The sequence below is a fragment of the Pinus tabuliformis genome, chromosome 2_1, assembly GCF_031772625.1.
Source record: "Pinus tabuliformis cultivar Carrire ecotype Pingquan chromosome 2_1, CPIR1, whole genome shotgun sequence".
Classification (NCBI taxonomy): domain Eukaryota; kingdom Viridiplantae; phylum Streptophyta; class Pinopsida; order Pinales; family Pinaceae; genus Pinus; species Pinus tabuliformis.
Genome location: NC_142299.1, coordinates 843,494,514 through 843,508,534, shown reverse-complemented (window position 1 = coordinate 843,508,534; position 14,021 = coordinate 843,494,514).

Sequence of the window (14,021 nt, the reverse complement as noted above, 5' to 3'; positions counted from 1 at the left end):
TGGTGGTTAGTCATGGACTGCACCCCAATCCCAGATGAGATGGCAGTGAGCCTTAACAACCTTTTTGTTGGAGCTCCGATCGATTATATCTATCCTCTGCTACACTAAGCAAGTGGAAACAAATTCACCATAAGCAACTCCTATCTAACTCATGAAAAAGACCAACTTAACAACCTGTAATTCGAATTGCATGTGCAAATGAAAAGCTCAAAGTGCTGAAATGAAATGGAAACAACACTACAACAGAGGGGATCTATGGCTCTCAGGTTGGGCCCTAACCTGAGAGCTATAGTCTCCTTAAGAAAACTCAGAACTAGATCAGAATCTGCCTTCTTTATTCATAATCTGATATCATGCCAAATTGGCTTACAAAAAGGAACAAAAACTGAGCTGTGCTCCAAAATTACAATAGCAATACGAGAGTTTCAACAACCTATCCAAGGCTAAGGCCTCTATACTTATACAAAAACGATGATCCAACGAGTGTCCTTGATTTTAGGAGCTCAGCTGTCCAACTAGAGTTTAACTGCTGATCCTGTAGGACGGTCATAACTGTTGTGCCTGTAGAGCAGTTTATAAGTGTTGTTCCTGTAGAACAGCTGGCTGCTTCTAAGCTCGGAGGGGATATGGATTGGAGCTCGGAGTTCTTGGTGGGAATCACGAGGAATGTCCCTAAGACCGTGGACATCCTCTCCTAAAAACCAGCAGTGCCACCTCATTGTCTCCTTGTCTCCTTTTTCGTTGTCTTTTGCTCCCTTTTAATGCCAAAACCTGGAATCATAATGCATTAGTCACGTAGATAGAGTGCCTACCCTTCTTCCTACAAACAACATGAATAAACTAAGAAATGCATGCATAAGCAATAAAAAATGAATGGTTTGAGCAAGTAGAATAGGCCAAAATGAGCCCAAATTGTACCAAACTTGGGGCTCATCACCCTAACTTTCCTATATGTGCATATCTTCTGTATATGCACGTCGTTCATGTACCTACATCGTATATGCGCAATTTCCATATACAGAAATTGCGCATATACAGAAATTGTGCATATATGGAAGATATGCACAATTCCATATACAGAAATTATGCATATACGGAAATTGTGCATACACGGAGGATATACGATGTAGATACATGAACGAAGATATGTGCAAATTCCATATACAAAAATTGCGCATATAGGGAAATTGTGCATCTACGGAAGATATGCGCATATATGAAAATTGCGCATACACGGAAGACATGGGCATATATTTCGTACATCCCTAACTTTCTTATATGTGCATATCTTCCATATGTGCACGTCGTTCATGTTTCTGCATCGTATATATGCAAATTCCATATACAGAAATTGCGCATATACGGAAATTGTGGATATATGGAAGATATGCGCATATCTTCCGTATATGCACAATTTCCGTATACGAGGAATTTTTGTATATGAAATTTGCACATATATGATCCGGATACATAAATGACATGCATATACGGAAGACATGCACATATAGGAAAGTTAGAGATATACAGAAGATATGCACATACCTTCCGTGTATGCGCAATTTTTGTATATGTGCATATCTTCCATATATGCACAATTTCTGTATATAGAATTTATACATATCTTCGTTCATGTATCCACATCGTATATGCACAAATACCATATACATAAATTTCACATATATGGACATTGTGCATATACGGAAGATATGTGCATATACAGAAACTACGCATATACGAAAGATATGCTCATAACTTCCGTATATTCCTAACTTTCTTATATGTGCATATCTTCCGTATATGCACATCGTTGATGTATCTGCATCGTATATGCACAATTTCCATATATGCGCAATTTATGTATATGGAATTTGCACATATACGATGCAGACACATGAACGACGTGCATATACAGAAGATACGAACATATAGGAAAGTTAAGGATATACGCAAGATATACGCATATCTTCCATATATGCGTAATTTCCGTATATGCGCAATTTCGGTATATGGAATTTATACATATCTTCATTCATGTATCTACATTGTATGTGCACCAACTCCATATACAAAAAGTTCGCATATATGGAAATTGTGCATATACGGAGGATATGTCCATATACGGAAACTGCGCATATACTGAAGATATGCACATATCTTTCGTAAATCCCTAACTTTCCTATATGTGCATATCTTCCATAAATGCACATCGTTAACGTATTTGCATTGCATATGCGCAAATTCCATATATAGAAATTGCTCATATACGGAAACTGTGCATATACGGAAGATATGTGCATATCTTCCGTATATGCACAATTTCTGTATATGCGCAATTTCTGTATAGGAATTGCGCATGTCTTAATGTATCTGCATTGCATATGTGCAAATTCTATATACAAAAATTGCTCATATACGAAAACTGTGCATATACGGAAGATATGTGCATATCTTCCGGATATGCACAATTTCCGTATATGCGCAATTTTTGTATAGGAATTGCGCATATCTTCCGCATATGCATAATTTCCATATATGCGCAATTTCTATATATCGAATTTGCCCATATATAATTCAGATAGATGAACGAGATGCATATACAGAAGATATGCACATATAAGAAATTTAGGGATATATGGAAGATATGCACATATCTTCCGTATATGTGCAATTTGCATATATGCGAATATCTTTCGTATATGCACAATTTCCGTATATGTGAAATTTCCGTTTATGGAATTTGCGCATATACGATGTAGATACATGAACGAAGATATGTACAAATTCCATATACAGAAATTGTGCTTATATGGAAAGTGTGCATATACGAAAGATATGCACATATATAGAAATTGCGCATATATGGAAGATATGCGCATATATTCCGTATATCCCTAATTTTCATATATGTGCATATCTTCCATATATGTACATCGTTCATGTATCTGTATCATATATGCACAAATTCCATATATAGAAATTGCGCATATACGGAAATTGTGTATATACAGAAGATATGCGCATATACAGAAATTGTGCACATACAAAAGAAATGCGCATATCTTCCGTATATCCCTAACATTTCTATATGTTCATATCTTCTATATATGCACGTCTTTCATGTATCTGCATCATATATGCGCAAATTCCATATACAGAAATTGCGCATATATGGAAATTGTGCATCAACGGAAGATATGCGCATATCTTCCGTATATTCACAATTTCCGTATATGCGCAATTTCTGTATGTCGAATTTGCACATATAAGATATAGATACATGAAAGATGTGCATATATGGAAAATATGCACATATAGGAAAGTTAAGGATATACGGAAGATATGCACATATCTTCCGTATATGTGCAGCTTCCGTATATGCGCATATCTTCCATATATGCAAAATTTCTGTATATGGTATTTGTGCATATATAATGTAGATACATGAATAAAGATATGTACAAATTCCATATACAGAAATTACACATATACAGAAATTATGCATATATAGAAGATATGCGCCTATATGGAAATTGTGCATATACAGAAGATATGCGCATATCTTACGTATATCCCTAACTTTCTTGTATGTGCATATCTTCCATATGTACACATCGTTCATGTATCTGTATCATATATGTACAAATTTCATATACAGAAATTGTGCATATACGGAAATTGTACTTATACGAAAGATATGTGCATATCTTCCGTATATGCGCAATTTCTGCATATGGAATTTGCACGTATACGATGCAGATACATGAATGACGTGCATTATGGAATATATGCACATACAGGAAAGTTAGGGATATATGGAAGATATGCGCATATCTTCCGTATATGCGCATATCTTCCCTATATGCACAATTTCTGTTTGTACGCAATTTCTGTATATGGAATTTGCGCATATAAAATGGGGATACATAAACGATGTGGATCAATGGGATATAGCTAAAGGAGGAACGATGTCTTCGCCTCGAAACAAATGCAGACCGGAGGGCCAAAAATGTTCGCACATGCAAATGCAAGCGTATTTACTATGGTGTGGTGGAGGGGATGTTTCCATGCCCTCCCTCGCCTTAAACTCTTTACACTTGGCATCCATCACGTGGCAGGTGGCTAACCTTGTCCAACATCCCTATAGGGAACCCTATTCTCTATCGATGATGTGGCTGAGGTCGTCGATCGTCAATGAGTGATGTGGAGGTGGCACGTTAGAGAGAAGCCCTTGGTTTTTGTGATCACAACTCCAGTTAGCTAACTTGTCGTCTACTTTGTTTCCTTGCCGCCTAATGTGTTTCGTGATTATGTAGTCAAAGGAGAGTAAATAGGCATGAATCCATTCATAGATGTATTCCAAACGCCAACTCTTTACCACTTTCTATAGAGGGGAACCATTGATCAATTTAGATATGAAAGTGATGGCCAGCTGTGAATCCAAGAGATGATATGTTGTCTCTTCTTCTTTCATACAGAGGGGGCAATGAAATGGACCTTCGAAGCCTTTCTTTCTAATCCTATCCCAAGTTACAAGCTTTCCATTTGCAATCATCTAGAGGAAGACTACAACTTTAGGCCCCATGCCACAAAGATAGGGAGTGCTCGGATATGTTGATATTTCTTCACTCATAAATGGAGCATATATGCAAAGGTGTTCTCAATCATATTTTCTCTAATGTTCATGACTCAAAGAACAATAGTCCATATTTCTTAACCAAAAATACATTTCACAAAAATATTATTTATAGACTGTTCGTTATATTTGCAGAGGCATCAACCATTTTGCCCCATGAAACCTCTTTTTTTAAAGCTATCCCAAGTTAAAATTTTATTATTGAGGATCAACCAAGTGAAGCACCTTAAATTGTTGGGAATGTGCCACTTCCATATGAGATTGTTCCACCATCTAAAGATTGGAATGACCTTTGTGTGTGATATTTCTTCATAAGAAAGCCGACTATTTACCATACTGAATTTGTCATCCAAGCTCTAGACCAACTTTTTCTTTTGTATTACTAAGTCTCACTCCATTAAGATTCATTACATTTATGAAAGAGCTCCATTCCAAAGCTAAAAGACCCACCAATCCAAGCTCTATTTAGGTCATCCAATAACTCAAGGAGGTCTGGTGAGGATGCACTTTTTTAATATTTGACAGGTAGAAAAGCCCTTTGGAGTGTAAGATTTGAATCAAATTGGGTGATAGAGTGTAGACACCAACTCCCCCTAAGAAGGGATATTTTCTAAGAACAATTTGTTTTCCATCCCCTACATTCCATGCTAACGAGTTGAAGAGAGTGGGAAAGGGATCCATGAGAGATTTCCCAACAATAAAGCCTCCTTTAATAGATTTCCCTGCCTGTTTTTGAGCCAATCAACCATTCACTGCCTATTTAAATATTTTTCTTTTAAAACCAAACTTCAAAGAACTTCACGAAATGGGCCTCTCCACATAATTTTCAGTGCTAAGACTTTTGAAAACTAGTTCAAAGTTTTGAACTCCCAACCTCCAAGACATTTTGAGATTGATAAAGAGGTCCAACTTTCCAAATGAAAACTTTCTTTGTTATTTTTCCCAATCCATAGAAATCTAAACATTAACTGCCTAATGGATGTAAGGATGGCGATGGGAATCTTTGCTAATGATAACCAATAAAGTGGAATATGCGCATATCTTCCATATACGCACAATTTCCATATATGCGCAATTTATGTATATGGAATTTGTGCATATACGATGCAGATACATAAACGACCTGCATATATGGAAGATATGCACATACAGGAAAGTTAGGGATATACGGAAGATATGTGCATGTCTTCCGTATATGCGCAATTTCCGTCTATGCCCATATCTTCTGTATATGCACAATTTTCGTATATGTGAAATTTCTGTATATGGAATTTGTAAATATCTTTGTTCATGTATCTACATCGTATATGCACAAATTCCATATACATAAATTGCACATATATGGAAATTGTGCATATACGGAAGATATGCGCATGTACGGAAATTGGGCATATACGGAAGATATGCGCATACTTCCGTATATCCCTAACTTTCTTGTATGTGCATATCTTCCGTATATGTATGTCATTCATGTATCTGCATTGTATATGCGCAAATTCCATATACAGAAATTGCGTAACTACGATGTAGATACATGAATGACGTGCATATACAGAAGATATGCACATACAGGAAAGTTAGGGATATACGGAAGATATGCGCATATATTTCGTATATGCGCAATTTCCATATATGCGCAATTTCCGTATATGCTCATATCTTCCATATATGCGCAATTTCCATATATACGAAATTTCTGTATATGGAATTTTCACATATCTTTGTTCATGTATCTGCATCATATATTCACAAATTCCATATACAAAAATTGTGCATCGACGGAAATTGTACATATACGGAGGATATCCGCATATATGGAAATTGCGCATATACAGAAGATATGCGCATATCTTCCGTATATCCCTAACTTTCCTGTATATTCATATCTTCCATATATGCACATCGTTTATGTATCTGCATCGTATATGCACAAATTCCATATACAGAAATTTCGCATATACGGAAGATACGCGTATATACGAAAACTGCGCATATACGGAAGATATGCACATAACTTCCGTATATCCCTAACTTTCCTATATATGTATATCTTCCATATATGCATGTTGTTTATGTATCTTCATCGTATATGCGCAAATTCCATATACAGAAATTGCGCATATACAGAAATTGTGTATATACGGAAGATATGCGCATATCTTCCGTATATCCCTAACTTTCCTGTATGTGCATATCTTCCGTATATGCACATCGTTTATGTATCTGCATCGTATATGTGCAAATTCTATATATAGAAATTGCGCATGTACGGAAATTGTGCATATACGGAAGATAAGCGCTTATCTTCCATATATGCACAATTTCTGTATATGCGCAATTTCTATATATGGGATTTCTGCATATACGATGCAGATACATAAATGGTGTGCATATACGGAAGATATGCACATACAGGAAAGTTAGGGATATAAGGAAGATATGCGCATATCTTTCGTCTATGCGCAATTTTCTTATATGCGCATATCTTCCGTATATGCACAATTTCCGTATATGCGAAATTTCTGTATATGGAATTTGGACATATCTTCATTCATGTATCTACATCGTATATGTGCAAATTCCATATATAAAAATTGTGCATATACGGAAATTGTGCATATACAGAAGATATCCACATATACGGAAATAGCCCTTGGGAAAGGATCCTGGCTTCTCCTTGAGTTCATTGTCCAACGAGCTCATAAAATGTTGGCAGTCTATTGTTATTGCTTAAAGCAGCGATGGAGGGTTCCTAGATTAGAGGAAGACCTTAAGGAGAGATCATTAGCAACTCTCTATCAAATATAGTCTCACCAGCAATCTGTATTTGATCCCTTAGTTGAGATACCTTAGTGATATAGGATTGCAAAGATTCCCCCTTATTCATATTAAATTCCTTTAGCTTATTATTAAGGCGAGGATATGATTCAAATTTTTGACTTGTCATGCATCCCGACCAAATTATCATAAATGTCTTTAGAACTCTTCAAATTACCAACATAAACAAGTAAATTATATTGCAATCCATCAATGAGAAGTTTCTTAGCTTTGAGGTCAGGTAGAAGCATTCACCAGAGGTTCAAGTAGCTTTCCTTGCACATATTCCAAGACATCGTTGTCATCCGATATGACTCTCAACTTGATATTCTAAGAAACAAAGTTAGATGAGTCACCTAGCTTCTCATTATCCTTGAAGTAAGAGGTAGGCATCTAGGCAAAATCAAATAGGATCCTTTAGCTTTTTTCAAAGATAATTTCTTGTCTCTTATTTTGTGATTCTTGGAACTATGCAATCCTTTGTCGTTGAACATTATGCAATTCCTTAAGGAAGTGAACTGTGAAATCCTCTGAGTTAGGAAGTCACTGAGAAAAAAAAATGTGCAATCCTTCTCTGATAGTTAGAAATGTGAAATACTTTGTCACTAGGAATTGTGTAGTCCTTTCTTCCAGTGGATAGGGTAGTCTTCCAGAACAATCCAACTACATGTCCCTAGAAAATGTGGAATGTGCATTACTCTTTGACCATGTTCCATAAGTTTCGATATTGTGTCTATGGACAAGTGTCACTTTCTCCTTGATTTTAGGCATGAGTGTCAAAAACCCTAACCCTAATCCCATGGTGGTAAATATATATCATAGAGACTTGTAGAGAACATTTTCACATTCGACATTGGATCTCTATCCATACTCATCAGTTCAAGGAGCTTTGTATTTGGTTTGTAACTCTTTTACTAGTAAGTTTTAAAGTGTTGCTTTTGTGTTTTCAAGAGGCTCTTTTCCCATTCATTATTGTATTTACTAGAGTTCTTACTATTACCACCTTCTATAAGTGTTTTTTCAGTCTGTCTTTTTTTTTGTACAAGTGTTGCATCCCTCCCATGGCATTTTGCCTACCAACAATTACTGCTACTGGGTCTTTTTATGCATCCATGTTCTACCCTTTACATCATCATTTATGGTCATTGATAGTGATTTATCTAACTCATTCTACGGTGGATCTACACTTGTCCTTTCCTTATACCAAAATCTAAAGCTTGATTCCTTCTCCGGATGAACTACATCATCTTTAAGGCCTAATTTCTTCTCCAACTATGCATTGTGCAATCCCAAGTAGAGAACTACCCCCTTATCAACTACCACTTTGCAATGTGTAGTTACTGGCCTCCTCGAGTAATGTATTGTGTAATCTCAGCCATTAGTGTTCCAAACTAGCCACGGAAATTGCACAATATGCAATCCTCCTGCTCCTCGACCATATGAGACTACACATTGCACAACTCCAAGCCTAAAACCAAACCTCTATCAATCAAGACAATGAAATCCCACTTATCACTATGCATTGTATAATTGCATAGCCTAGTGTGCCCTCATGTAGCACAATATGTCAGAATATGTCTACTCAATCACTGTTTTGTTGCTTTTGTGTTTGCAAGAGGCTCTTTTCCCATTTATTATTGTATTTACTAGTGTTCTTACTATTACCACCTTTTATAAGTGTTTTTCCAGTCTGTCATTTTTTTGTACAAGTGTTGCATCCCTCCCAAGTCATTTTGCCTACCAATAGTTACTACTATTGGGTCTTTTTATGCATCCATGTTCTACCCTTTACATGATCATTTATGGTCATTGATAGTGATTTATATAACTCATTCTATGGTGGATCTACACTTGTCCTTTTCTTATACCTAGATCTAAAGCTTGATTCCTTCTCTAGATGAACTACATCATCTTTAATGCCTGAGGTCTTCTCCAACTGTGCATTGTGCAATCCCAAGTAGACAACCACCTCCTTTTCAACTACCACTTTGCAATGTGTACTTACTCGCCTCCTCCAGTAATGCAATATGTAATCCCAGCCATCAGTGGTCCAAACTAGCCATGGAGATTGCATAATGTGCAATCCTCTTGCTCCTCTGCCAGATGAGACTGCACATTGCACGATTCCAAGCCTCAAACCAAACCTCTGTCAATCAAGACTGCGAAATCCCACTTATTAGTATGTATTGTATAATTGCATAGCCTAGTGTGCCCTCATGTAGCACAATATGTCAGAATATGTCTCCTCAATCACTGTTTTTTTGCTTTAATATTGATTGTTGCACTAATCTGCTAGAGCTAACTTGTTATCGCCATCCGTGTATCTCTTGCCACTGGTACTGTAAGTCTTGAACACATTTTTCTCTCATCAGCATATATCATCATGCCTCCAAAGATATCAGCATCAAAGGAGGCTACAATAGGAAGTATCGAGGAAGTTATTGAAAGCACCTCAACATTAGTTCCCATTCTACCTGACACACAATTGTACATTGAGAAAGTCTCTAATATCATAAGGAATATCATTAAGGATGAATTCACTGTTACAAAATTTAAGTCAGATATAAAAGATAGGCAGGTATACATCAACATCCAATGACCAAATCTTCACAAGGTTGCTTGTAGATTCCGAGTCTTATCATGTGTAGATGTCATCAAATGGTTCCTACAATGATTAGATACCAAGAGCATGTATTTAAAAAACACTAGTGAGCATCATCTTGCCTCATACTACCCATATGATACACATTTGATCTACCACTTTTCGAACCCTGAGCAACATATTGACTCTCATTTCTATGCAACAAAAGGCTATCTCAACACCAAGGAAATGGTCAAGGTGTGAGTGAAGGAACTGACAAAGTTTTTCCAAACTCCAAATGATAATTATAAGAGTAAATCACTCGAAAACGTGTTTCAATAGTGTTTTGGTGCCAAGTTTATGAAATCAATAATAATGAATCCTTCCTAGAAGGATGGGTTTACATGTTATATCATATTGTTCTAGAAGGAATATATTTAATTGGTTTTATCTTCTACATCAACGGCTAAAGATAAACATGAACAAGGTGAAACAGAGCCACCAAAAGGCAAGCATAAATAGTTCTACATATCTCCCTACCTGTTAGATGAGATAAGTGCTTACAATTCTTTCCCTCAGAGGGATTGGAAATGGACACTAAGAAAGTCTCTTATCCATATTTATTGCAAATTTTTAGCAAAGTGCAACTAGAAAGGAGTGTTTGAGAAACTAGTTGATCACTTCTTCAAGGTCTTATAACAGATGATATTTGAAGTAGAATCCCCTTGCATGTCTCATGAGGCAATGAATTTAGTATCAAAAGTTGTGGATTGGTTTCCCTCACCATATGGGAAATAGCTCAGTGTTTGGCTCCTAGAAACTATCTCATCTCTACAAGGCGACCTTTAATTTGAAGCATTTATGGCCCTACTACTCGGACGATCACCGCCTACTAGGAAGTGACATGCTGACTGTGACTCTTTGAAAACCAAGCTCTGAAAAACACACCTTCATCGAGGTCAATTCTTGAACCATGAGTGATAATAACATTATCCAGGATGCTAGACAGAATACTCATATAAGTGCTTGTCGAAAATTTTAACAGTTGGTGTGACCATTGCTGTGTCCTCAGCTTATTTGGTAGAAAGTTGTTCGAGTGCCGCCTTTATGAATTTCTCCAGCTTCGAATGTAATCAGACGTTAAGGTGCAAAATATAACAAATACGATATTTTCTAACAAGAAAAATAAAACCATAATCATTCTCTCTTTGGCTAAATGCAACTGAATTCGGATTTTCCACGGCTGAGAAAACGAAATTATCCGCGCATGTAAGATCTTATATCAATTTTCCATGGGCTTTATGTGGCACCAAACTCTCACCTCAACGGTGCAACGACCATATTTGACTCTGGTATGAATTTTGCTTCCTCGCAATATGTCACCCCTCTCGTGGAAGCTACTCTTATGGACACGCTGGCTACGATCTTCAAGAAAGGTCCTCCCAATCTGAGCAGTCAAAATAAGCACTCTAACGAGATCAAACTTTTTTGATCATGACTTACTCGTAATGCCCACAAGCCTTAATTTATTCCTGCTTGGCTACTCAACGATAATAAAAAAATCCTAAGACACTCCAGCTTACTTGTCAATGGCTGCTCAACAATAAAAAAAAAAAATCTAACACACTTAAGCTTACATGTGAATCTGGGATGAATTCACCGCCAAAATGGCATTAGGTGTCCGATTTTCAACAAAACACAATAAAGTAGAGACTCATAATCCTAATGCCGAGTTCATATCTCTTTTTATAGGTTTGATGGACTTTCTAGAAACTTTATTTTGTTATTTTCTCTCGAAAAATGAAGGGAAATACAATAGATAGATTCGGTTAATTTTGACCATATCCACAAAAGGGAATATTACACATAACATGATTTGATCCATAGATCTATACTCTTGAATTTGGTAAAGGTATTGAAATATGATAGATGTATATCATTTATATATCATTGTGTATATTTTTTATTCAATATATTAATTATTTCATTTTGCTGATCATTAAATATTGATTTATTATTATTATTTATTACTATTTCCATTTCTAATCAGGGCAATTTCAAGGAATGAAATTCATCTCAAATATATACATAATAATTATAATATAAAAATGTGATGTTTCTATAGATCAGAACTAGTATAGATCCATCTAACTTTAGATACCTTACTTCAAGTTTTACATTCCAAAAAGAAGGTTCACATTTTGAGGGATTTAATCCCTCTGGTACATGATAAATTCGGGAGAAATGAATCTTTTTATTACGTTTAAGTTGTTAGGATATTCCGACACATAGGAAATAGTTAAGTACAACTTGGTCTAGTATAGAGTTAGGTATATAGTTAGGTAAAGTGTGTTTCTTTACTATTTAAATTTTGTAACTTACAATCCGACAGTCACAATATGTAGTGATCCGATTGTTCATTCTCTCCTTGGTATTACCGACACTTGATCTGTGGCTTGACACCCGATTGGTCCATGATCTCTATTTAAAGAGCATGGAGGGTCATTTGTAGGGTAATCCGTCTATGAGAGAAGCATATGTAAATTTTCATTCTTTTATTAATAAATTGCCTAAAGTGGCCGCGTTGGCTCAGGTCGTGGACTGTTTCCCTCTTTGATGGTTTTAACCACGTCAAAATACTAGTGCATTGATCTGTGATCTGTTTGTGAGCGGTGTCCTTTGGTGTTCTTTCTGAGGAACTTACCCTGTAAATTCCTACATGGTATCAGAGCTATTTGAGGGTCGCGTCCATTGGTGATCCAAATCTGAAGCCGTGTAGAACTGCATCCGACTATCGTTTCCTAGATCTACTATTTCTGACTGCTTTTGGGCCGAGAGGACTACTCTGTTGTGTTGGGAGCATCTGTTCCAGTGAGGAACCCCTTTCGTTTCACGCGAAAAGGTTTCCAGTAGCCCTAGCTGTGTCATTTTTAAGATCTGGAGGTATACAGTGTTTATTTGCAGTTTACAGTTATTTTCTCTCTGTTTATTTCGGTTTTCGGTTTATTTAGATTTTTTTATTACTGGATCTATACCTTTCATTTATGTGTATACTCTTTTCCCTGCGACTCTTTGCGATCTGGGCAAATCAGAAATAGAAAGGAATGATTTTTCTCATGCGTATGCTCTTTTCCACTGCGCCTTAGTGTGATCTCGGAAAATCAGAAACATTGAGGAAACTATTTAGTTTCCGGCTAAAGCTAACTTCGAGCCGCAAGGTTTGTTTTTGAAAATATTTAGTTTCTAGCTAAAGCTAACTTCGAGCTGCAAGGTTCATTTTTTTTGTATGTCCGTGATGGGTTTTGTGTTTTTTGTTTTGTAGGGAAAAAGAGCTTTCTCAAAGCAAGCACACAACCCAAAGCATCAACCCCCCCCCTCTCTCTCTCTCAAACTTTTTGTATAGCTCAGTTGGTGCAAAGCTAATTTATGAGAGTAGAGGTCTTCGGTTCAAGTCTCCATTTTGTGGGGGCGGATTTTTCATTTCCGCACATTCCCGCACTTTGTCGGCGACTTCATCAAATTTTCTTCAAAAAGCCATAACTTCTTCATCCGGAAGCCGTTTTTAGAACCGTTTTTTTTTAAACAGCCTAATTTTTCAAGATCTTTCCATTGAAACACTTAGTTTCAGCATCTATATCTTTATCATTTTTTAAAATGGAAATTCCATGCCAAGTTATTCTTGACAGCACCAACTACTTTCAATGGTGGTCCTACATTGTGGATTTACTTAGAAGTAAAGGTCTTTACGGAATAGCCACAGGCCAAGAGACCAAACTGAAAGATGAAGACAAGGCAGCTAAATGGGAAAATAGACAAGACCAAGAACGTGGGTTAATAGGGATGTCTATTTCTCCATATCTTAGATTCCATATTGCAGAACTTGATACTCCTCATGAAGAAATGAAACAGATTACTAAAGACTTTGGAATTAAAAATGAACTTAAAGCCCATCAACTTGAAAATGAATTGCTTACATTGGACCCTAATAAT